Consider the following 26797-nt stretch of genomic DNA (forward strand, 5'->3'; position numbering starts at 1 on the left):
CTTTTATTATTCAAACTGTGAGTAGATCTTACCTCTTCCAATTGTTTTCGTGAAGTATGTGTGACATTTAGAAATATTTTGGCCATTACCTCCCTAATGACATTCTGAGGGCAGGTTTCATTTACAGCCCTCCAGTACTGGTGCATATGAAGTGACCCTTAGCACAGTTTTTAAAGCTGCTGTTGCAGGTCACTGCCAGAGGGTGGCAGCATTTCTGCTTTTCACAAGCTTTTAACTAGGGAAACAGACTACCTTGCAGTGGTATTTCTCGGTTATAAATTAGGGTGGAATGTGCCTGGATAAACCCCCAAAAGCTGATGTGTTTTTTTTTTTTACTTTTGTTTGTTTTCTAGATTGAGTTTATATTTTTTTATTGGAGTCATATTCCATTGTGTACATGGACCACTTCTTCTTTGTGCATTCCTCTGTTGATGGACATTTTCGTAGCTTCCAAGTTTTGGCTATGATAAATATTGCTGGAGGGCAGGATTGCCAGGCTGTTTTTTTCTTGTTTTGCAGTACGTAGGCCACTCACTGCCATGGCCACTCCGATTGCAGAGCACAGGCTCTGGACGCACAGGCCCAGCAGCCATAGCTCACGGGACCAGCCGCTCCACGGCATGTGTGATTTTCCCGAACTGGGGCATAAACCCGTGTCCCCTGCTTCGGCGGCGGACTCTCAACCACTGCGCCACCAGTGAAGTCCAGCCTGTGTCTTTTTGATTCTCATCCTCTCAGGCGATAGGCCCAGCAGTGGGCATGCTTGATTGAATGGTAGCTCAGTACTTACCTTTTCAATGCACCTCCTTTGTGTTTTCCTTACTGGCTCTTAGCATGTCCCACGTTGAACCAAGCCTAGGCATTTTTCCACAACCCCTTCAGCATTTATTGTTTGCAGAATTTTTGCTGATGGTCATTCTGACTGTTGTGAGCTGATAGGATTTTTGTAATTTGGATTTGCATGTCCTTAATTCTTTCTAAGGTTCATTTTTCCACACCTTTTAAAATTTCTGTTAATGAACAAATGAAAAAAACGTAGAATACAATTAACCTCTTGAAATTGTCTTCTTGAAAGGTTGCCCTCAAAATTGAATGTTTTGGTCAATATTCGCTCCCAGGATTGTTTTTGAGGGCAGGTGTCATTCACAGGCCTGTAATGAGTGTGAATATTTAGTGACCATTAGCACTGGGTTTAAAGCTGCTGTTGTGGTAAGCAGCCACTAGGCGGCAGCATTTCTCCATTCACAAATCTCGTTACTAGGGCAGCAGAGCCGTTCTGGAATCCCTGTTCCTAGGTTGTAAATTAAAATGGAATGTGCCAGGAGAAAACCCCATAAGTTTATGTTACATTATTTCTTGTTTGTTGTTTTAGTTTTTTTAATAGGGGCAATGATTAGAATATTGTTTGTCCTAGGTGTACACAATCTGGTTCATTTGTGCCTAACATATATATATATATATATATATATATATATATATATATATATATATATATATATATATATATATATTCATGCACAGATCCCCTTCCCATGTCAATTATTGCAGAGTGTTCCATAGACCTCCCTTGCTATATGGTCGGTCTTTTTGTTATGTGTATTTAATAGGTATTTGTACACGTATGGTAACCCTAATCTTAATTTTTCCATTCCCCCCACCTTTCCTTTTAGATAAGCCTAGTTTGTTTTCTAAGTGTGTGAGTGTCTTTCTCTGTGCAAATATGTTCATTTGTGTCAGTTGTTAGATAATGCCTGTAAGTGATATCATAGGATATGTCTTTTGCTTTCCGAATTACCTCATGTTCTGTGATTATCTCTAGGCTCAACTATGGTGCCTGAAAGAGCAGTGTTTCATTGTTTTCCATGGCTAATATTCCATTGTGCACATGGACCACTTCTTCTTTTTCAACTGATATGGTGATGGACATTTTGGTTGCTTCCGTGTCTTGGCTATTGTGAAAATTCCTGCAGTGCAGCTGTTGAAGCCTGTGCCTTCTCGACTCTGGACTTGTCAGGTGAGAGTCTCAGCGGTGGGCCTGCTGAACGGAATGGTGGCTCAATTTTTACTTTTAAACGCAGCTCCTTTCTATTCTTATTATTGGCTGTCACCACTTTACATCTCACCAGCAGCTAGAGGGTACACAGTTCTCTAAAACACCTTCAGCATTTAATGTTTGTAGACTTGCAGCTGATGGTAGTTGACATGTGTGAGTTGGAATCATTTTGGAGGTTAGATTTGCATGAGTCTAATAATTACTGATGTTGAGCTTTTATCCATTTTCCTCTTTTTTGAAAATGAGTGAGTAAAACTTACCCCTCCATCCAATCTCCTTGAAAAATTTAACACTTTTGAATTTTTTTGGCCATTCCCTACCTCCGCACAATTTTTTAGGGCAGGTGTCCTTTACAGCCCTGAATCCTTGTGAATGTTAAGTGACCATTAGCTGTGGGTTCAAAGCCGCTCTTGTGGGAAACGGCCACAAGGCGGCAGCATTTCTACATTTCCAACTCTGGGATTTTGGGCCACAGAGCTTTCGTGGCAATCGTGGTAGTAAGCTGCGAATTAGAGTGCAATGTGCCAGTGCAAACCCCCAAGAGCTTATATCTCCTAAATTGTTGTTTGCTTTTTAAATTTAATTATCAGAGGAAATTTGATCAAAATGTAGATTCTCCGAGGTGTACAGTTTCTGGTTCATCCTATCAATGTATCTGTCTATATTCCTCTTTGGATCCATTCCCGTGTATGTTATTATAGAGTGTTGAGTAGACCTCTCTTTGTATTCCTTAGGTATTTTGTGATTATATATTTCCTATGTATTAGTATATGTCTGTTAACCCCCATATCCTAATTCATACATTCCTTACACCTTTCCATTTGGTTAAACATAATTTGGTTTTCTGAATCTATGCGTGTCCTTCTCTTGGAAATTATTTCATGGGTATCAATTCTTAGGTAACACCTATAAGTGATGTCATAGGATGTCTGTCTTACGGTTTCTTTCTTACTTCCAGTGTGGTGATTATCGCTAGGTCCTTCTATGGTGGTGCCAACGGCACTGTTCCATGCTTTTTCATGGCTAAGATTCCATTGTGTACATGGACGACTTCTTCTTGGTGCATTTTTCTGTTGATGCACATTTTGGTTTCTTCCAGGTTTGGCTATGGTACACCTTGCTGCAGTGCAGGATTGCCAGCCTGTGTGTTTTTGATTCTGGTCTACTCAGGTGATAGGCCCATGAGTGGGCCTACCAGATCACATGGTAGCTCCATTTTTACCCTTAAACGCACCTCCATTCTGTTCTCACGACTGGCTCTTACCAGGTTGCAACCCACCAGCAGCTAAAGGGTACGCAGTTCTCTAAAACCCCTTCAGCATTTATTTTTTGTAGACTTTTTTTGCTGATGATCATTCTGACGGCTGTCAGGTGAACGTTTGTGTACACTGGATTTGCATGGCTTTATTGATTCCTGATGTTCAGCCTTTTTCCATTCCCGTTGTTTTAAGAAAAAAGAAAGAGTGGGAGGGAGACGCAAAAGGGAGGGGATATGGAAACATGTATATGTATAACTGATTAAATTTGTTATAAAGCAAAAAATTAAAAAAAATAAAAATAAAAAATAAAAAAATAAAAAAAAAATAAAAAAAAAGAAATAAGAGAGAAGGTCCTTCAGGGAGATAAAAAAAAATTGCCTTAGCTATTCATGTATTTTGACTTACATGAACTTTGGATTCAGATTATCAAATTTGCTGAAGAATTCATTTTGTAATTTTATTGGAACTTATTAAATATGTAGCTTAACGTAAGGAGATATTTTTATTAAAATGTGCCCTTTCTTCCTTGAAAATAATCTTTATTTATTCAGATTTTCTTATTATGCCCTTCACAAAATTTCAGAATTTCTCTATAAAAATCTAACATTGAAAAAATTAATTTCTTTACATGTTATAATATTTGTGGGCTTCCCTGGTGGCGCCGTGGTTGAGAGTCCGCCTGCTGATGCAGGGGACGCGGGTTCATGCCCCGGTCCAGGAAGATCCCACATGCCGTGGAGCGTCTGGGCCCATGAGCCATGGCCACTGTGCCTGCGCATCAGGAGCCTGTGCTCCGCGGCGGGAGAGGCCACAACAGTGAGAGGCCCGTGTACCGTAAAAAAAAAAAAGTATTTATTATATTTGCTGCTCTTGAGAATGACTTGGTATAAAAAAAATTGGTAAAAGAAATACTTTTGAGTTGTTATGCTGACTTTTTATCTTACCGGAAATTTCTGCTGAATTATCTTATTCATAGTTTTTCCATTCCTTGCCTTGATTTTGATAAGATTATCATATCATTTGCAAATAATGACAAACTTTCTCTTCCTTTCAGAAGTGGGCAATGTGGTTAACATTTTAAATTTCCAAACCACAACAGATTGACTGATGTGCAGTCTATCTGACACATTCTCTAATTCTTACACTGCTTATTCTTTTCTTATTCTATTGACTAGGACTTATAGAACAATGTGCAATAGTTGTGGTCTCCAAACTTTAACTTTAAAGTTTTATCATTAAATATATTTGCTAAAGGATCTTTAAAAAATCCTTCTCTCGTTAGGTTAAGGAATTTCCTTATTTTACTAATTTACTAAGCAGTTTTTTTTCATAGATGCCTTTTCTATAGCCATTGAAATCACCATTGAAACATGTATTAATGTGATAACATTAACAGTACCTAGATTTTTTTGCTACTCATCATGACTTTATTTCTGGAATATGTACTACTTTATCATTATTAACAAATTTTGCGTTCAATTTACTTATAATTTATTTAGAAAGTTGGGATCTATTTTATGTGTGTGTATATGTATGTATGTAATTAAAAGTGGTACCTAACTCTGTTCATTTAAACACTTCCATTTAATTTTACCACTTTTGTTTATTAAGTACCTGAGAAGTAAACTATCATTTCTTCATGGGGAACCTCTCTGAACTCCAGCCTAAATTAGAGCCCTTTGTTAGCCCTCTCACTGTACCCTGTATTATAACTACGTAGTTATCTATGAAGTGGATTATTGACCGAGTCACCCACTAGGCTTTAAGTTCCATAAGGTCCGGGGATTTTATCTGTTTAACTCACTGCTGTAATCCTGGGACCTAACTTGCAATTAGTACATAGTAGACACTTTAAAAATTATCTGTAGAATGAACACATGATTAAATAAATAGTAGTTTGAAAGCTGAAAAAAAAGAAAAAAGAAAGAAAGAAAAAGAAACAGAAGACAAATGTGCATAAATTATGCCTCTTGAAACTGTCGGTTTGAAATATGGATGCCTTTGAATTTTTTTGGTCGATATACGACCCCAGGATTTGTTTTCAGTGCAGGTGTGATTTACAGGCCTGCAATTATTTTGAATATCAACTGACCATTAACGCTGGGATTAAAGCTGCTGTCGTGTGAAACGCCCACAAGGTGGCAGCTGTTCTACTTTACCAAATCTGGTTACTAGGGCAACAGAGCCTCAATGGAAGTTGTGTTCTAGGTTGTAATTTAGAATGGCGTGTGCCAGGGAAAAGCCCCTTAAGTATATGTCTCACTACTTCTTGTTCGTTTATTTAATTTAATTTTTATTTTTATCACAGCAAGTTTGATTACAAAGTTTGGCTTGTTCTAGGTGTGCAAGATGTGGTTCTTTTACACATAAACATATGTCTATTCTTCCTGGAATCCTTTTCCCATGTACGTTATGACAGGATGTTGAGTAGTCTTCTCTTGGTATTCCGTAGGTCTTTGGTGATGATATATTTCACCTGTGTTTGTATATGTCTGTTAACCCCAATATCCTAATGTATCCAATCCTCACAAATTTCCATTGGTGAACCATAAGTTTGTTGAATGAATCAGTGGTTGCCCTTCTCTGTGGAAATATCTTCACTGGTATCCATTTATAGGTAATACCTAAAAGTGATATCATACGATATGTGTCTTTCTCTTTCTGACATACTACACGTTGTGTGATTGCCTCTAGACTCATCTACAGTGCTGCAAATGACATCGTGTCCTTTTTTCCTTGTCCAATACTCCGTCTGTACATGTACCAGTTTTCTTTGTCCACTCATATGTTGATGGACTTTTTGGTTGCTTCCATGGCTTGGCAATTGTAATGCTGCGGCAATGCACATTCGCCTCCCTGTGTCTTTCCAATTCTGTCTTCTTAGGTTATAGGCCCAGGAGTGGGCCTGCTGGATCATATGGTAGAAAAATATTTACGTAGTAAAAGCACCTCCATTCTGTTCTCGTTAGTGGCTCTTACCAGGTCACATCCCACTTAAAGTTGAGGGTATGCACTTCTGCACAACACCTTCAGCATTTATTGTTTGTAGTTTTTTTTTTGCTGAAGTTTATTCTGACAAGTGTGAGCTGCTATATGTTTGTGGTTGGATTTGCATTCGTCTCATAATCCATTGAAATTGAGCTTTCTGGCATGTCCTTTTTTTATTCAAACTGTGAGTAGAGCTTACCTCTTCCAATTGTTTTCGTGAAGTATGTGTGACATTTAGAAATATTTTGGCCATTACCTCCCTAATGACATTCTGAGGGCAGGTTTCATTTACAGCCCTCCAGTACTGGTGCATATGAAGTGACCCTTAGCACAGTTTTTAAAGCTGCTGTTGCAGGTCACTGCCAGAGGGTGGCAGCATTTCTGCTTTTCACAAGCTTTTAACTAGGGAAACAGACTACCTTGCAGTGGTATTTCTCGGTTATAAATTAGAGTGGAATGTGCCTGGATAAACCCCCAAAGGTGATGTGTTTTTTTTTTTTTACTTTTGTTTGTTTTCTAGATTGAGTTTATATTTTTTTATTGGAGTCATATTCCATTGTGTACATGGACCACTTCTTCTTTGTGCATTCCTCTGTTGATGGACATTTTCGTAGCTTCCAAGTTTTGGCTATGATAAATATTGCTGGAGGGCAGGATTGCCAGGCTGTTTTTTTCTTGTTTTGCAGTACGTAGGCCACTCACTGCCATGGCCACTCCGATTGCAGAGCACAGGCTCTGGACGCACAGGCCCAGCAGCCATAGCTCACGGGACCAGCCGCTCCACGGCATGTGTGATTTTCCCGAACCGGGGCATAAACCCGTGTCCCCTGCTTCGGCGGCGGACTCTCAACCACTGCGCCACCAGTGAAGTCCAGCCTGTGTCTTTTTGATTCTCATCCTCTCAGGCGATAGGGCCAGCAGTGGGCATGCTTGATTGAATGGTAGCTCAGTACTTACCTTTTCAATGCACCTCCTTTGTGTTTTCCTTACCGGCTCTGAGCATGTCCCACGTTGAACCAAGCCTAGGCATTTTTCCACAACCCCTTCAGCATTTACTGTTTGCAGAATTTTTGCTGATGGTCATTCTGACTGTTGTGAGCTGATAGGATTTTTGTAATTTGGATTTGCATGTCCTTAATTCTTTCTAAGGTTCATTTTTCCACACCTTTTAAAATTTCTGTTAATGAACAAATGAAAAAAACGTAGAATACAATTAACCTCTTGAAATTGTCTTCTTGAAAGGTTGCCCTCAAAATTGAATGTTTTGGTCAATATTCGCTCCCAGGATTGTTTTTGAGGGCAGGTGTCATTCACAGGCCTGTAATGAGTGTGAATATATAGTGACCATTAGCACTGGGTTTAAAGCTGCTGTTGTGGTAAGCAGCCACTAGGCGGCAGCATTTCTCCATTCACAAATCTCGTTACTAGGGCAGCAGAGCCGTTCTGGAATCCCTGTTCCTAGGTTGTAAATTAAAATGGAATGTGCCAGGAGAAAACCCCATAAGTTTATGTTACATTATTTCTTGTTTGTTGTTTTAGATTTTTTAATAGGGGCAATGATTAGAATATTGTTTGTCCTAGGTGTACACAATCTGGTTCATTTGTGCCTAACATATATATATATATATATATATATATATATATATATATATATATATATATATATATATATTCATGCACAGATCCCCTTCCCATGTCAATTATTGCAGAGTGTTCCATAGACCTCCCTTGCTATATGGTCGGTCTTTTTGTTATGTGTATTTAATAGGTATTTGTACACGTATGGTAACCCTAATCTTAATTTTTCCATTCCCCCCACCTTTCCTTTTAGATAAGCCTAGTTTGTTTTCTAAGTGTGTGAGTGTCTTTCTCTGTGCAAATATGTTCATTTGTGTCAGTTGTTAGATAATGCCTGTAAGTGATATCATAGGATATGTCTTTTGCTTTCCGACTTACCTCATGTTCTGTGATTATCTCTAGGCTCAACTATGGTGCCTGAAAGAGCAGTGTTTCATTGTTTTCCATGGCTAATATTCCATTGTGTACATGGACCACTTCTTCTTTTTCAACTGATATGGTGATGGACATTTTGGTTGCTTCCGTGTCTTGGCTATTGTGAAAATTCCTGCAGTGCAGCTGTTGAAGCCTGTGCCTTCTCGACTCTGGACTTGTCAGGTGAGAGTCTCAGCGGTGGGCCTGCTGAACGGAATGGTGGCTCAATTTTTACTTTTAAACGCAGCTCCTTTCTATTCTTATTATTGGCTGTCACCACTTTACATCTCACCAGCAGCTAGAGGGTACACAGTTCTCTAAAACACCTTCAGCATTTAATGTTTGTAGACTTGCAGCTGATGGTAGTTGACATGTGTGAGTTGGAATCATTTTGGAGGTTAGATTTGCATGAGTCTAATAATTACTGATGTTGAGCTTTTATCCATTTTCCTCTTTTTTGAAAATGAGTGAGTAAAACTTACCCCTCCATCCAATCTCCTTGAAAAATTTAACACTTTTGAATTTTTTTGGCCATTCCCTACCTCCGCACAATTTTTTAGGGCAGGTGTCCTTTACAGCCCTGAATCCTTGTGAATGTTAAGTGACCATTAGCTGTGGGTTCAAAGCCGCTCTTGTGGGAAACGGCCACAAGGCGGCAGCATTTCTACATTTCCAACTCTGGGATTTTGGGCCACAGAGCTTTCGTGGCAATCGTGGTAGTAAGCTGCGAATTAGAGTGCAATGTGCCAGTGCAAACCCCCAAGAGCTTATATCTCCTAAATTGTTGTTTGCTTTTTAAATTTAATTATCAGAGGAAATTTGATCAAAATGTAGATTCTCCGAGGTGTACAGTTTCTGGTTCATCCTATCAATGTATCTGTCTATATTCCTCTTTGGATCCATTCCCGTGTATGTTATTATAGAGTGTTGAGTAGACCTCTCTTTGTATTCCTTAGGTATTTTGTGATTATATATTTCCTATGTATTAGTATATGTCTGTTAACCCCCATATCCTAATTCATACATTCCTTACACCTTTCCATTTGGTTAAACATAATTTGGTTTTCTGAATCTATGCGTGTCCTTCTCTTGGAAATTATTTCATGGGTATCAATTCTTAGGTAACACCTATAAGTGATGTCATAGGATGTCTGTCTTACGGTTTCTTTCTTACTTCCAGTGTGGTGATTATCGCTAGGTCCTTCTATGGTGGTGCCAACGGCACTGTTCCATGCTTTTTCATGGCTAAGATTCCATTGTGTACATGGACGACTTCTTCTTGGTGCATTTTTCTGTTGATGCACATTTTGGTTTCTTCCAGGTTTGGCTATGGTACACCTTGCTGCAGTGCAGGATTGCCAGCCTGTGTGTTTTTGATTCTGGTCTACTCAGGTGATAGGCCCATGAGTGGGCCTACCAGATCACATGGTAGCTCCATTTTTACCCTTAAACGCACCTCCATTCTGTTCTCACGACTGGCTCTTACCAGGTTGCAACCCACCAGCAGCTAAAGGGTACGCAGTTCTCTAAAACCCCTTCAGCATTTATTTTTTGTAGACTTTTTTGCTGATGATCATTCTGACGGCTGTCAGGTGAACGTTTGTGTACACTGGATTTGCATGGCTTTATTGATTCCTGATGTTCAGCCTTTTTCCATTCCCGTTGTTTTAAGAAAAAAGAAAGAGTGGGAGGGAGACGCAAAAGGGAGGGTATATGGAAACATGTATATGTATAACTGATTAAATTTGTTATAAAGCAAAAAATTAAAAAAAATAAAAATAAAAAATAAAAAAATAAAAAAAAATAAAAAAAAAGAAATAAGAGAGAAGGTCCTTCAGGGAGATAAAAAAAAATTGCCTTAGCTATTCGTGTATTTTGACTTACATGAACTTTGGATTCAGATTATCAAATTTGCTGAAGAATTCATTTTGTAATTTTATTGGAACTTATTAAATATGTAGCTTAACGTAAGGAGATATTTTTATTAAAATGTGCCCTTTCTTCCTTGAAAATAATCTTTATTTATTCAGATTTTCTTATTATGCCCTTCACAAAATTTCAGAATTTCTCTATAAAAATCTAACATTGAAAAAATTAATTTCTTGACATGTTATAATATTTGTGGGCTTCCCTGGTGGCGCCGTGGTTGCGAGTCCGCCTGCTGATGCAGGGGACGCGGGTTCATGCCCCGGTCCAGGAAGATCCCACATGCCGTGGAGCGTCTGGGCCCATGAGCTATGGCCACTGTGCCTGCGCATCAGGAGCCTGTGCTCCGCGGAGGGAGAGGCCACAACAGTGAGAGGCCCGTGTACCGCAAAAAAAAAAAAAGTATTTATTATATTTGCTGCTCTTGAGATTGACTTGGTATAAAAAAAATTGGTAAAAGAAATACTTTTGAGTTGTTATGCTGACTTTTTATCTTACCGGAAATTTCTGCTGAATTATCTTATTCATAGTTTTTCCATTCCTTGCCTTGATTTTGATAAGATTATCATATCATTTGCAAATAATGACAAACTTTCTCTTCCTTTCAGAAGTGGGCAATGTGGTTAACATTTTAAATTTCCAAACCACAACAGATTGACTGATGTGCAGTCTATCTGACACATTCTCTAATTCTTACACTGCTTATTCTTTTCTTATTCTATTGACTAGGACTTATAGAACAATGTGCAATAGTTGTGGTCTCCAAACTTTAACTTTAAAGTTTTATCATTAAATATATTTGCTAAAGGATCTTTAAAAAATCCTTCTCTCGTTAGGTTAAGGAATTTCCTTATTTTACTAATTTACTAAGCAGTTTTTTTTCATAGATGCCTTTTCTATAGCCATTGAAATCACCATTAAAACATGTATTAATGTGATAACATTAACAGTACCTAGATTTTTTTGCTACTCATCATGACTTTATTTCTGGAATATGTACTACTTTATCATTATTAACAAATTTTGCGTTCAATTTACTTATAATTTATTTAGAAAGTTGGGATCTATTTTATGTGTGTGTATATGTATGTATGTAATTAAAAGTGGTACCTAACTCTGTTCATTTAAACACTTCCATTTAATTTTACCACTTTTGTTTATTAAGTACCTGAGAAGTAAACTATCATTTCTTCATGGGGAACCTCTCTGAACTCCAGCCTAAATTAGAGCCCTTTGTTAGCCCTCTCACTGTACCCTGTATTATAACTACGTAGTTATCTATGAAGTGGATTATTGACCGAGTCACCCACTAGGCTTTAAGTTCCATAAGGTCCGGGGATTTTATCTGTTTAACTCACTGCTGTAATCCTGGGACCTAACTTGCAATTAGTACATAGTAGACACTTTAAAAATTATCTGTAGAATGAACACATGATTAAATAAATAGTAGTTTGAAAGCTGAAAAAAAAGAAAAAAGAAAGAAAGAAAAAGAAACAGAAGACAAATGTGCATAAATTATGCCTCTTGAAACTGTCGGTTTGAAATATGGATGCCTTTGAATTTTTTTGGTCGATATACGACCCCAGGATTTGTTTTCAGTGCAGGTGTGATTTACAGGCCTGCAATTATTTTGAATATCAACTGACCATTAACGCTGGGATTAAAGCTGCTGTCGTGTGAAACGCCCACAAGGTGGCAGCTGTTCTACTTTACCAAATCTGGTTACTAGGGCAACAGAGCCTCAATGGAAGTTGTGTTCTAGGTTGTAATTTAGAATGGCGTGTGCCAGGGAAAAGCCCCTTAAGTATATGTCTCACTACTTCTTGTTCGTTTATTTAATTTAATTTTTATTTTTATCACAGCAAGTTTGATTACAAAGTTTGGCTTGTTCTAGGTGTGCAAGATGTGGTTCTTTTACACATAAACATATGTCTATTCTTCCTGGAATCCTTTTCCCATGTACGTTATGACAGGATGTTGAGTAGTCTTCTCTTGGTATTCCGTAGGTCTTTGGTGATGATATATTTCACCTGTGTTTGTATATGTCTGTTAACCCCAATATCCTAATGTATCCAATCCTCACAAATTTCCATTGGTGAACCATAAGTTTGTTGAATGAATCAGTGGTTGCCCTTCTCTGTGGAAATATCTTCACTGGTATCCATTTATAGGTAATACCTAAAAGTGATATCATACGATATGTGTCTTTCTCTTTCTGACATACTACACGTTGTGTGATTGCCTCTAGACTCATCTACAGTGCTGCAAATGACATCGTGTCCTTTTTTTCCTTGTCCAATACTCCGTCTGTACATGTACCAGTTTTCTTTGTCCACTCATATGTTGATGGACTTTTTGGTTGCTTCCATGACTTGGCAATTGTAATGCTGCGGCAATGCACATTCGCCTCCCTGTGTCTTTCCAATTCTGTCTTCTTAGGTTATAGGCCCAGGAGTGGGCCTGCTGGATCATATGGTAGAAAAATATTTACGTAGTAAAAGCACCTCCATTCTGTTCTCGTTAGTGGCTCTTACCAGGTCACATCCCACTTAAAGTTGAGGGTATGCACTTCTGCACAACACCTTCAGCATTTATTGTTTGTAGTTTTTTTTTGCTGAAGTTTATTCTGACAAGTGTGAGCTGCTATATGTTTGTGGTTGGATTTGCATTCGTCTCATAATCCATTGAAATTGAGCTTTCTGGCATGTCCTTTTTTTATTCAAACTGTGAGTAGAGCTTACCTCTTCCAATTGTTTTCGTGAAGTATGTGTGACATTTAGAAATATTTTGGCCATTACCTCCCTAATGACATTCTGAGGGCAGGTTTCATTTACAGCCCTCCAGTACTGGTGCATATGAAGTGACCCTTAGCACAGTTTTTAAAGCTGCTGTTGCAGGTCACTGCCAGAGGGTGGCAGCATTTCTGCTTTTCACAAGCTTTTAACTAGGGAAACAGACTACCTTGCAGTGGTATTTCTCGGTTATAAATTAGAGTGGAATGTGCCTGGATAAACCCCCAAAGGTGATGTGTTTTTTTTTTTTACTTTTGTTTGTTTTCTAGATTGAGTTTATATTTTTTTATTGGAGTCATATTCCATTGTGTACATGGACCACTTCTTCTTTGTGCATTCCTCTGTTGATGGACATTTTCGTAGCTTCCAAGTTTTGGCTATGATAAATATTGCTGGAGGGCAGGATTGCCAGGCTGTTTTTTTCTTGTTTTGCAGTACGTAGGCCACTCACTGCCATGGCCACTCCGATTGCAGAGCACAGGCTCTGGACGCACAGGCCCAGCAGCCATAGCTCACGGGACCAGCCGCTCCACGGCATGTGTGATTTTCCCGAACCGGGGCATAAACCCGTGTCCCCTGCTTCGGCGGCGGACTCTCAACCACTGCGCCACCAGTGAAGTCCAGCCTGTGTCTTTTTGATTCTCATCCTCTCAGGCGATAGGGCCAGCAGTGGGCATGCTTGATTGAATGGTAGCTCAGTACTTACCTTTTCAATGCACCTCCTTTGTGTTTTCCTTACTGGCTCTTAGCATGTCCCACGTTGAACCAAGCCTAGGCATTTTTCCACAACCCCTTCAGCATTTATTGTTTGCAGAATTTTTGCTGATGGTCATTCTGACTGTTGTGAGCTGATAGGATTTTTGTAATTTGGATTTGCATGTCCTTAATTCTTTCTAAGGTTCATTTTTCCACACCTTTTAAAATTTCTGTTAATGAACAAATGAAAAAAACGTAGAATACAATTAACCTCTTGAAATTGTCTTCTTGAAAGGTTGCCCTCAAAATTGAATTTTTTGGTCAATATTCGCTCCCAGGATTGTTTTTGAGGGCAGGTGTCATTCACAGGCCTGTAATGAGTGTGAATATTTAGTGACCATTAGCACTGGGTTTAAAGCTGCTGTTGTGGTAAGCAGCCACTAGGCGGCAGCATTTCTCCATTCACAAATCTCGTTACTAGGGCAGCAGAGCCGTTCTGGAATCCCTGTTCCTAGGTTGTAAATTAAAATGGAATGTGCCAGGAGAAAACCCCATAAGTTTATGTTACATTATTTCTTGTTTGTTGTTTTAGTTTTTTTAATAGGGGCAATGATTAGAATATTGTTTGTCCTAGGTGTACACAATCTGGTTCATTTGTGCCTAACATATATATATATATATATATATATATATATATATTCATGCACAGATCCCCTTCCCATGTCAATTATTGCAGAGTGTTCCATAGACCTCCCTTGCTATATGGTCGGTCTTTTTGTTATGTGTATTTAATAGGTATTTGTACACGTATGGTAACCCTAATCTTAATTTTTCCATTCCCCCCACCTTTCCTTTTAGATAAGCCTAGTTTGTTTTCTAAGTGTGTGAGTGTCTTTCTCTGTGCAAATATGTTCATTTGTGTCAGTTGTTAGATAATGCCTGTAAGTGATATCATAGGATATGTCTTTTGCTTTCCGACTTACCTCATGTTCTGTGATTATCTCTAGGCTCAACTATGGTGCCTGAAAGAGCAGTGTTTCATTGTTTTCCATGGCTAATATTCCATTGTGTACATGGACCACTTCTTCTTTTTCAACTGATATGGTGATGGACATTTTGGTTGCTTCCGTGTCTTGGCTATTGTGAAAATTCCTGCAGTGCAGCTGTTGAAGCCTGTGCCTTCTCGACTCTGGACTTGTCAGGTGAGAGTCTCAGCGGTGGGCCTGCTGAACGGAATGGTGGCTCAATTTTTACTTTTAAACGCAGCTCCTTTCTATTCTTATTATTGGCTGTCACCACTTTACATCTCACCAGCAGCTAGAGGGTACACAGTTCCCTAAAACACCTTCAGCATTTAATGTTTGTAGACTTGCAGCTGATGGTAGTTGACATGTGTGAGTTGGAATCATTTTGGAGGTTAGATTTGCATGAGTGTAATAATTACTGATGTTGAGCTTTTATCCATTTTCCTCTTTTTTGAAAATGAGTGAGTAAAACTTACCCCTCCATCCAATCTCCTTGAAAAATTTAACACTTTTGAATTTTTTTGGCCATTCCCTACCTCCGCACAATTTTTTAGGGCAGGTGTCCTTTACAGCCCTGAATCCTTGTGAATGTTAAGTGACCATTAGCTGTGGGTTCAAAGCCGCTCTTGTGGGAAACGGCCACAAGGCGGCAGCATTTCTACATTTCCAACTCTGGGATTTTGGGCCACAGAGCTTTCGTGGCAATCGTGGTAGTAAGCTGCGAATTAGAGTGCAATGTGCCAGTGCAAACCCCCAAGAGCTTATATCTCCTAAATTGTTGTTTGCTTTTTAAATTTAATTATCAGAGGAAATTTGATCAAAATGTAGATTCTCCGAGGTGTACAGTTTCTGGTTCATCCTATCAATGTATCTGTCTATATTCCTCTTTGGATCCATTCCCGTGTATGTTATTATAGAGTGTTGAGTAGACCTCTCTTTGTATTCCTTAGGTATTTTGTGATTATATATTTCCTATGTATTAGTATATGTCTGTTAACCCCCATATCCTAATTCATACATTCCTTACACCTTTCTATTTGGTTAAACATAATTTGGTTTTCTGAATCTATGCGTGTCCTTCTCTTGGAAATTATTTCATGGGTATCAATTCTTAGGTAACACCTATAAGTGATGTCATAGGATGTCTGTCTTACGGTTTCTTTCTTACTTCCAGTGTGGTGATTATCGCTAGGTCCTTCTATGGTGGTGCCAACGGCACTGTTCCATGCTTTTTCATGGCTAAGATTCCATTGTGTACATGGACGACTTCTTCTTGGTGCATTTTTCTGTTGATGCACATTTTGGTTTCTTCCAGGTTTGGCTATGGTACACCTTGCTGCAGTGCAGGATTGCCAGCCTGTGTGTTTTTGATTCTGGTCTACTCAGGTGATAGGCCCATGAGTGGGCCTACCAGATCACATGGTAGCTCCATTTTTACCCTTAAACGCACCTCCATTCTGTTCTCACGACTGGCTCTTACCAGGTTGCAACCCACCAGCAGCTAAAGGGTACGCAGTTCTCTAAAACCCCTTCAGCATTTATTTTTTGTAGACTTTTTTTGCTGATGATCATTCTGACGGCTGTCAGGTGAACGTTTGTGTACACTGGATTTGCATGGCTTTATTGATTCCTGATGTTCAGCCTTTTTCCATTCCCGTTGTTTTAAGAAAAAAGAAAGAGTGGGAGGGAGACGCAAAAGGGAGGGGATATGGAAACATGTATATGTATAACTGATTAAATTTGTTATAAAGCAAAAAATTAAAAAAAATAAAAATAAAAAATAAAAAAATTAAAAAAATTAAAAAAAAAGAAATAAGAGAGAAGGTCCTTCAGGGAGATAAAAAAAAATTGCCTTAGCTATTCATATATTTTGACTTACATGAACTTTGGATTCAGATTATCAAATTTGCTGAAGAATTCATTTTGTAATTTTATTGGAACTTATTAAATATGTAGCTTAACGTAAGGAGATATTTTTATCAAAATGTGCCCTTTCTTCCTTGAAAATAATCTTTATTTATTCAGATTTTCTTATTATGCCCTTCACAAAATTTCAGAATTTCTCTATAAAAATCTAACATTGAAAAAATTAATTTCTTGACATGTTATAATATTTGTGGGCTTCCCTGGTGGCGCCGTGGTTGAGAGTCCGCCTGCTGATGCAGGGGACGCGGGTTCATGCCCCGGTCCAGGAAGATCCCACATGCCGTGGAGCGTCTGGGCCCATGAGCCATGGCCACTGTGCCTGCGCATCAGGAGCCTGTGCTCCGTGGCGGGAGAGGCCACAACAGTGAGAGGCCCGTGTACCGCAAAAAAAAAAAGTATTTATTATATTTGCTGCTCTTGAGAATGACTTGGTATAAAAAAAATTGGTAAAAGAAATACTTTTGAGTTGTTATGCTGACTTTTTATCTTACCGGAAATTTCTGCTGAATTATCTTATTCATAGTTTTTCCATTCCTTGCCTTGATTTTGATAAGATTATCATATCATTTGCAAATAATGACAAACTTTCTCTTCCTTTCAGAAGTGGGCAATGTGGTTAACATTTTAAATTTCCAAACCACAACAGATTGACTGATGTGCAGTCTATCTGACACATTCTCTAATTCTTACACTGCTTATTCTTTTCTTATTCTATTGACTAGGACTTATAGAACAATGTGCAATAGTTGTGGTCTCCAAACTTTAACTTTAAAGTTTTATCATTAAATATATTTGCTAAAGGATCTTTAAAAAATCCTTCTCTCGTTAGGTTAAGGAATTTCCTTATTTTACTAATTTACTAAGCAGTTTTTTTTCATAGATGCCTTTTCTATAGCCATTGAAATCACCATTAAAACATGTATTAATGTGATAACATTAACAGTACCTAGATTTTTTTGCTACTCATCATGACTTTATTTCTGGAATATGTACTACTTTATCATTATTAACAAATTTTGCGTTCAATTTACTTATAATTTATTTAGAAAGTTGGGATCTATTTTATGTGTGTGTATATGTATGTATGTAATTAAAAGTGGTACCTAACTCTGTTCATTTAAACACTTCCATTTAATTTTACCACTTTTGTTTATTAAGTACCTGAGAAGTAAACTATCATTTCTTCATGGGGAACCTCTCTGAACTCCAGCCTAAATTAGAGCCCTTTGTTAGCCCTCTCACTGTACCCTGTATTATAACTACGTAGTTATCTATGAAGTGGATTATTGACCGAGTCACCCACTAGGCTTTAAGTTCCATAAGGTCCGGGGATTTTATCTGTTTAACTCACTGCTGTAATCCTGGGACCTAACTTGCAATTAGTACATAGTAGACACTTTAAAAATTATCTGTAGAATGAACACATGATTAAATAAATAGTAGTTTGAAAGCTGAAAAAAAAGAAAAAAGAAAGAAAGAAAAAGAAACAGAAGACAAATGTGCATAAATTATGCCTCTTGAAACTGTCGGTTTGAAATATGGATGCCTTTGAATTTTTTTGGTCGATATACGACCCCAGGATTTGTTTTCAGTGCAGGTGTGATTTACAGGCCTGCAATTATTTTGAATATCAACTGACCATTAACGCTGGGATTAAAGCTGCTGTCGTGTGAAACGCCCACAAGGTGGCAGCTGTTCTACTTTACCAAATCTGGTTACTAGGGCAACAGAGCCTCAATGGAAGTTGTGTTCTAGGTTGTAATTTAGAATGGCGTGTGCCAGGGAAAAGCCCCTTAAGTATATGTCTCACTACTTCTTGTTCGTTTATTTAATTTAATTTTTATTTTTATCACAGCAAGTTTGATTACAAAGTTTGGCTTGTTCTAGGTGTGCAAGATGTGGTTCTTTTACACATAAACATATGTCTATTCTTCCTGGAATCCTTTTCCCATGTACGTTATGACAGGATGTTGAGTAGTCTTCTCTTGGTATTCCGTAGGTCTTTGGTGATGATATATTTCACCTGTGTTTGTATATGTCTGTTAACCCCAATATCCTAATGTATCCAATCCTCACAAATTTCCATTGGTGAACCATAAGTTTGTTGAATGAATCAGTGGTTGCCCTTCTCTGTGGAAATATCTTCACTGGTATCCATTTATAGGTAATACCTAAAAGTGATATCATACGATATGTGTCTTTCTCTTTCTGACATACTACACGTTGTGTGATTGCCTCTAGACTCATCTACAGTGCTGCAAATGACATCGTGTCCTTTTTTTCCTTGTCCAATACTCCGTCTGTACATGTACCAGTTTTCTTTGTCCACTCATATGTTGATGGACTTTTTGGTTGCTTCCATGACTTGGCAATTGTAATGCTGCGGCAATGCACATTCGCCTCCCTGTGTCTTTCCAATTCTGTCTTCTTAGGTTATAGGCCCAGGAGTGGGCCTGCTGGATCATATGGTAGAAAAATATTTACGTAGTAAAAGCACCTCCATTCTGTTCTCGTTAGTGGCTCTTACCAGGTCACATCCCACTTAAAGTTGAGGGTATGCACTTCTGCACAACACCTTCAGCATTTATTGTTTGTAGTTTTTTTTGCTGAAGTTTATTCTGACAAGTGTGAGCTGCTATATGTTTGTGGTTGGATTTGCATTCGTCTCATAATCCATTGAAATTGAGCTTTCTGGCATGTCCTTTTTTTATTCAAACTGTGAGTAGAGCTTACCTCTTCCAATTGTTTTCGTGAAGTATGTGTGACATTTAGAAATATTTTGGCCATTACCTCCCTAATGACATTCTGAGGGCAGGTTTCATTTACAGCCCTCCAGTACTGGTGCATATGAAGTGACCCTTAGCACAGTTTTTAAAGCTGCTGTTGCAGGTCACTGCCAGAGGGTGGCAGCATTTCTGCTTTTCACAAGCTTTTAACTAGGGAAACAGACTACCTTGCAGTGGTATTTCTCGGTTATAAATTAGAGTGGAATGTGCCTGGATAAACCCCCAAAGGTGATGTGTTTTTTTTTTTACTTTTGTTTGTTTTCTAGATTGAGTTTATATTTTTTTATTGGAGTCATATTCCATTGTGTACATGGACCACTTCTTCTTTGTGCATTCCTCTGTTGATGGACATTTTCGTAGCTTCCAAGTTTTGGCTATGATAAATATTGCTGGAGGGCAGGATTGCCAGGCTGTTTTTTTCTTGTTTTGCAGTATGTAGTCCACTCACTGCCATGGCCACTCCGATTGCAGAGCACAGGCTCTGGACGCACAGGCCCAGCAGCCATAGCTCACGGGACCAGCCGCTCCACGGCATGTGTGATTTTCCCGAACCGGGGCATAAACCCGTGTCCCCTGCTTCGGCGGCGGACTCTCAACCACTGCGCCACCAGTGAAGTCCAGCCTGTGTCTTTTTGATTCTCATCCTCTCAGGCGATAGGGCCAGCAGTGGGCATGCTTGATTGAATGGTAGCTCAGTACTTACCTTTTCAATGTACCTCCTTTGTGTTTTCCTTACTGGCTCTTAGCATGTCCCACGTTGAACCAAGCCTAGGCATTTTTCCACAACCCCTTCAGCATTTATTGTTTGCAGAATTTTTGCTGATGGTCATTCTGACTGTTGTGAGCTGATAGGATTTTTGTAATTTGGATTTGCATGTCCTTAATTCTTTCTAAGGTTCATTTTTCCACACCTTTTAAAATTTCTGTTAATGAACAAATGAAAAAACGTAGAATACAATTAACCTCTTGAAATTGTCTTCTTGAAAGGTTGCCCTCAAAATTGAATTTTTTGGTCAATATTCGCTCCCAGGATTGTTTTTGAGGGCAGGTGTCATTCACAGGCCTGTAATGAGTGTGAATATTTAGTGACCATTAGCACTGGGTTTAAAGCTGCTGTTGTGGTAAGCAGCCACTAGGCGGCAGCATTTCTCCATTCACAAATCTCGTTAGTAGGGCAGCAGAGCCGTTCTGGAATCCCTGTTCCTAGGTTGTAAATTAAAATGGAATGTGCCAGGAGAAAACCCCATAAGTTTATGTTACATTATTTCTTGTTTGTTGTTTTAGTTTTTTTAATAGGGGCAATGATTAGAATATTGTTTGTCCTAGGTGTACACAATCTGGTTCATTTGTGCCTAACATATATATATATATATATATATATATATATATATATATATATATATATATATATATATATATATATTCATGCACAGATCCCCTTCCCATGTCAATTATTGCAGAGTGTTCCATAGACCTCCCTTGCTATATGGTCGGTCTTTTTGTTATGTGTATTTAATAGGTATTTGTACACGTATGGTAACCCTAATCTTAATTTTTCCATTCCCCCCACCTTTCCTTTTAGATAAGCCTAGTTTGTTTTCTAAGTGTGTGAGTGTCTTTCTCTGTGCAAATATGTTCATTTGTGTCAGTTGTTAGATAATGCCTGTAAGTGATATCATAGGATATGTCTTTTGCTTTCCGACTTACCTCATGTTCTGTGATTATCTCTAGGCTCAACTATGGTGCCTGAAAGAGCAGTGTTTCATTGTTTTCCATGGCTAATATTCCATTGTGTACATGGACCACTTCTTCTTTTTCAACTGATATGGTGATGGACATTTTGGTTGCTTCCGTGTCTTGGCTATTGTGAAAATTCCTGCAGTGCAGCTGTTGAAGCCTGTGCCTTCTCGACTCTGGACTTGTCAGGTGAGAGTCTCAGCGGTGGGCCTGCTGAACGGAATGGTGGCTCAATTTTTACTTTTAAACACAGCTCCTTTCTATTCTCATTATTGGCTGTCACCACTTTACATCTCACCAGCAGCTAGAGGGTACACAGTTCTCTAAAACACCTTCAGCATTTAATGTTTGTAGACTTGCAGCTGATGGTAGTTGACATGTGTGAGTTGGAATCATTTTGGAGGTTAGATTTGCATGAGTCTAATAATTACTGATGTTGAGCTTTTATCCATTTTCCTCTTTTTTGAAAATGAGTGAGTAAAACTTACCCCTCCATCCAATCTCCTTGAAAAATTTAACACTTTTGAATTTTTTTGGCCATTCCCTACCTCCGCACAATTTTTTAGGGCAGGTGTCCTTTACAGCCCTGAATCCTTGTGAATGTTAAGTGACCATTAGCTGTGGGTTCAAAGCCGCTCTTGTGGGAAACGGCCACAAGGCGGCAGCATTTCTACATTTCCAACTCTGGGATTTTGGGCCACAGAGCTTTCGTGGCAATCGTGGTAGTAAGCTGCGAATTAGAGTGCAATGTGCCAGTGCAAACCCCCAAGAGCTTATATCTCCTAAATTGTTGTTTGCTTTTTAAATTTAATTATCAGAGGAAATTTGATCAAAATGTAGATTCTCCGAGGTGTACAGTTTCTGGTTCATCCTATCAATGTATCTGTCTATATTCCTCTTTGGATCCATTCCCGTGTATGTTATTATAGAGTGTTGAGTAGACCTCTCTTTGTATTCCTTAGGTATTTTGTGATTATATATTTCCTATGTATTAGTATATGTCAGTTAACCCCCATATCCTAATTCATACATTCCTTACACCTTTCCATTTGGTTAAACATAATTTGGTTTTCTGAATCTATGCGTGTCCTTCTCTTGGAAATTATTTCATGGGTATCAATTCTTAGGTAACACCTATAAGTGATGTCATAGGATGTCTGTCTTACGGTTTCTTTCTTACTTCCAGTGTGGTGATTCTCGCTAGGTCCTTCTATGGTGGTGCCAACGGCACTGTTCCATGCTTTTTCATGGCTAAGATTCCATTGTGTACATGGACGACTTCTTCTTGGTGCATTTTTCTGTTGATGCACATTTTGGTTTCTTCCAGGTTTGGCTATGGTACACCTTGCTGCAGTGCAGGATTGCCAGCCTGTGTGTTTTTGATTCTGGTCTACTCAGGTGATAGGCCCATGAGTGGGCCTACCAGATCACATGGTAGCTCCATTTTTACCCTTAAACGCACCTCCATTCTGTTCTCACGACTGGCTCTTACCAGGTTGCAACCCACCAGCAGCTAAAGGGTACACAGTTCTCTAAAACCCATTCAGCATTTATTTTTTGTAGACTTTTTTTGCTGATGATCATTCTGACGGCTGTCAGGTGAACGTTTGTGTACACTGGATTTGCATGGCTTTATTGATTCCTGATGTTCAGCCTTTTTCCATTCCCGTTGTTTTAAGAAAAAAGAAAGAGTGGGAGGGAGACGCAAAAGGGAGGGGATATGGAAACATGTATATGTATAACTGATTAAATTTGTTATAAAGCAAAAAATTTAAAAAAATAAAAATAAAAAATAAAAAAATAAAAAAAAATAAAAAAATAAATAAGAGAGAAGGTCCTTCAGGGAGATAAAAAAAATTGCCTTAGCTATTCATGTATTTTGACTTACATGAACTTTGGATTCAGATTATCAAATTTGCTGAAGAATTCATTTTGTAATTTTATTGGAACTTATTAAATATGTAGCTTAACGTAAGGAGATATTTTTATTAAAATGTGCCCTTTCTTCCTTGAAAATAATCTTTATTTATTCAGATTTTCTTATTATGCCCTTCACAAAATTTCAGAATTTCTCTATAAAAATCTAACATTGAAAAAATTAATTTCTTGACATGTTATAATATTTGTGGGCTTCCCTGGTGGCGCCACGGTTGAGAGTCCGCCTGCTGATGCAGGGGACGCGGGTTCATGCCCCGGTCCAGGAAGATCCCACATGCCGTGGAGCGTCTGGGCCCATGAGCCATGGCCACTGTGCCTGCGCATCAGGAGCCTGTGCTCCGCGGAGGGAGAGGCCACAACAGTGAGAGGCCCGTGTACCGCAAAAAAAAAAAAGTATTTATTATATTTGCTGCTCTTGAGATTGACTTGGTATAAAAAAAATTGGTAAAAGAAATACTTTTGAGTTGTTATGCTGACTTTTTATCTTACCGGAAATTTCTGCTGAATTATCTTATTCATAGTTTTTCCATTCCTTGCCTTGATTTTGATAAGATTATCATATCATTTGCAAATAATGACAAACTTTCTCTTCCTTTCAGAAGTGGGCAATGTGGTTAACATTTTAAATTTCCAAACCACAACAGATTGACTGATGTGCAGTCTATCTGACACATTCTCTAATTCTTACACTGCTTATTCTTTTCTTATTCTATTGACTAGGACTTATAGAACAATGTGCAATAGTTGTGGTCTCCAAACTTTAACTTTAAAGTTTTATCATTAAATATATTTGCTAAAGGATCTTTAAAAAATCCTTCTCTCGTTAGGTTAAGGAATTTCCTTATTTTACTAATTTACTAAGCAGTTTTTTTTCATAGATGCCTTTTCTATAGCCATTGAAATCACCATTAAAACATGTATTAATGTGATAACATTAACAGTACCTAGATTTTTTTGCTACTCATCATGACTTTATTTCTGGAATATGTACTACTTTATCATTATTAACAAATTTTGCGTTCAATTTACTTATAATTTATTTAGAAAGTTGGGATCTATTTTATGTGTGTGTATATGTATGTATGTAATTAAAAGTGGTACCTAACTCTGTTCATTTAAACACTTCCATTTAATTTTACCACTTTTGTTTATTAAGTACCTGAGAAGTAAACTATCATTTCTTCATGGGGAACCTCTCTGAACTCCAGCCTAAATTAGAGCCCTTTGTTAGCCCTCTCACTGTACCCTGTATTATAACTACGTAGTTATCTATGAAGTGGATTATTGACCGAGTCACCCACTAGGCTTTAAGTTCCATAAGGTCCGGGGATTTTATCTGTTTAACTCACTGCTGTAATCCTGGGACCTAACTTGCAATTAGTACATAGTAGACACTTTAAAAATTATCTGTAGAATGAACACATGATTAAATAAATAGTGGTTTGAAAGCTGAAAAAAAAAGAAAAAAGAAAGAAAGAAAAAGAAACAGAAGACAAATGTGCATAAATTATGCCTCTTGAAACTGTCGGTTTGAAATATGGATGCCTTTGAATTTTTTTGGTCGATATACGACCCCAGGATTTGTTTTCAGTGCAGGTGTGATTTACAGGCCTGCAATTATTTTGAATATCAACTGACCATTAACGCTGGGATTAAAGCTGCTGTCGTGTGAAACGCCCACAAGGTGGCAGCTGTTCTACTTTACCAAATCTGGTTACTAGGGCAACAGAGCCTCAATGGAAGTTGTGTTCTAGGTTGTAATTTAGAATGGCGTATGCCAGGGAAAAGCCCCTTAAGTATATGTCTCACTACTTCTTGTTCGTTTATTTAATTTAATTTTTATTTTTATCACAGCAAGTTTGATTACAAAGTTTGGCTTGTTCTAGGTGTGCAAGATGTGGTTCTTTTACACATAAACATATGTCTATTCTTCCTGGAATCCTTTTCCCATGTACGTTATGACAGGATGTTGAGTAGTCTTCTCTTGGTATTCCGTAGGTCTTTGGTGATGATATATTTCACCTGTGTTTGTATATGTCTGTTAACCCCAATATCCTAATGTATCCAATCCTCACAAATTTCCATTGGTGAACCATAAGTTTGTTGAATGAATCAGTGGTTGCCCTTCTCTGTGGAAATATCTTCACTGGTATCCATTTATAGGTAATACCTAAAAGTGATATCATACGATATGTGTCTTTCTCTTTCTGACATACTACACGTTGTGTGATTGCCTCTAGACTCATCTACAGTGCTGCAAATGACATCGTGTCCTTTTTTTCCTTGTCCAATACTCCGTCTGTACATGTACCAGTTTTCTTTGTCCACTCATATGTTGATGGACTTTTTGGTTGCTTCCATGACTTGGCAATTGTAATGCTGCGGCAATGCACATTCGCCTCCCTGTGTCTTTCCAATTCTGTCTTCTTAGGTTATAGGCCCAGGAGTGGGCCTGCTGGATCATATGGTAGAAAAATATTTACGTAGTAAAAGCACCTCCATTCTGTTCTCGTTAGTGGCTCTTACCAGGTCACATCCCACTTAAAGTTGAGGGTATGCACTTCTGCACAACACCTTCAGCATTTATTGTTTGTAGTTTTTTTTTTGCTGAAGTTTATTCTGACAAGTGTGAGCTGCTATATGTTTGTGGTTGGATTTGCATTCGTCTCATAATCCATTGAAATTGAGCTTTCTGGCATGTCCTTTTATTATTCAAACTGTGAGTAGATCTTACCTCTTCCAATTGTTTTCGTGAAGTATGTGTGACATTTAGAAATATTTTGGCCATTACCTCCCTAATGACATTCTGAGGGCAGGTTTCATTTACAGCCCTCCAGTACTGGTGCATATGAAGTGACCCTTAGCACAGTTTTTAAAGCTGCTGTTGCAGGTCACTGCCAGAGGGTGGCAGCATTTCTGCTTTTCACAAGCTTTTAACTAGGGAAACAGACTACCTTGCAGTGGTATTTCTCGGTTATAAATTAGGGTGGAATGTGCCTGGATAAACCCCCAAAAGCTGATGTGTTTTTTTTTTTTACTTTTGTTTGTTTTCTAGATTGAGTTTATATTTTTTTATTGGAGTCATATTCCATTGTGTACATGGACCACTTCTTCTTTGTGCATTCCTCTGTTGATGGACATTTTCGTAGCTTCCAAGTTTTGGCTATGATAAATATTGCTGGAGGGCAGGATTGCCAGGCTGTTTTTTTCTTGTTTTGCAGTACGTAGGCCACTCACTGCCATGGCCACTCCGATTGCAGAGCACAGGCTCTGGACGCACAGGCCCAGCAGCCATAGCTCACGGGACCAGCCGCTCCACGGCATGTGTGATTTTCCCGAACTGGGGCATAAACCCGTGTCCCCTGCTTCGGCGGCGGACTCTCAACCACTGCGCCACCAGTGAAGTCCAGCCTGTGTCTTTTTGATTCTCATCCTCTCAGGCGATAGGCCCAGCAGTGGGCATGCTTGATTGAATGGTAGCTCAGTACTTACCTTTTCAATGCACCTCCTTTGTGTTTTCCTTACTGGCTCTTAGCATGTCCCACGTTGAACCAAGCCTAGGCATTTTTCCACAACCCCTTCAGCATTTATTGTTTGCAGAATTTTTGCTGATGGTCATTCTGACTGTTGTGAGCTGATAGGATTTTTGTAATTTGGATTTGCATGTCCTTAATTCTTT

Source organism: Mesoplodon mirus, assembly GCF_964341445.2.
Source record: "Mesoplodon mirus genome assembly, chromosome: X".
Lineage (NCBI taxonomy): Eukaryota > Metazoa > Chordata > Mammalia > Artiodactyla > Ziphiidae > Mesoplodon > Mesoplodon mirus.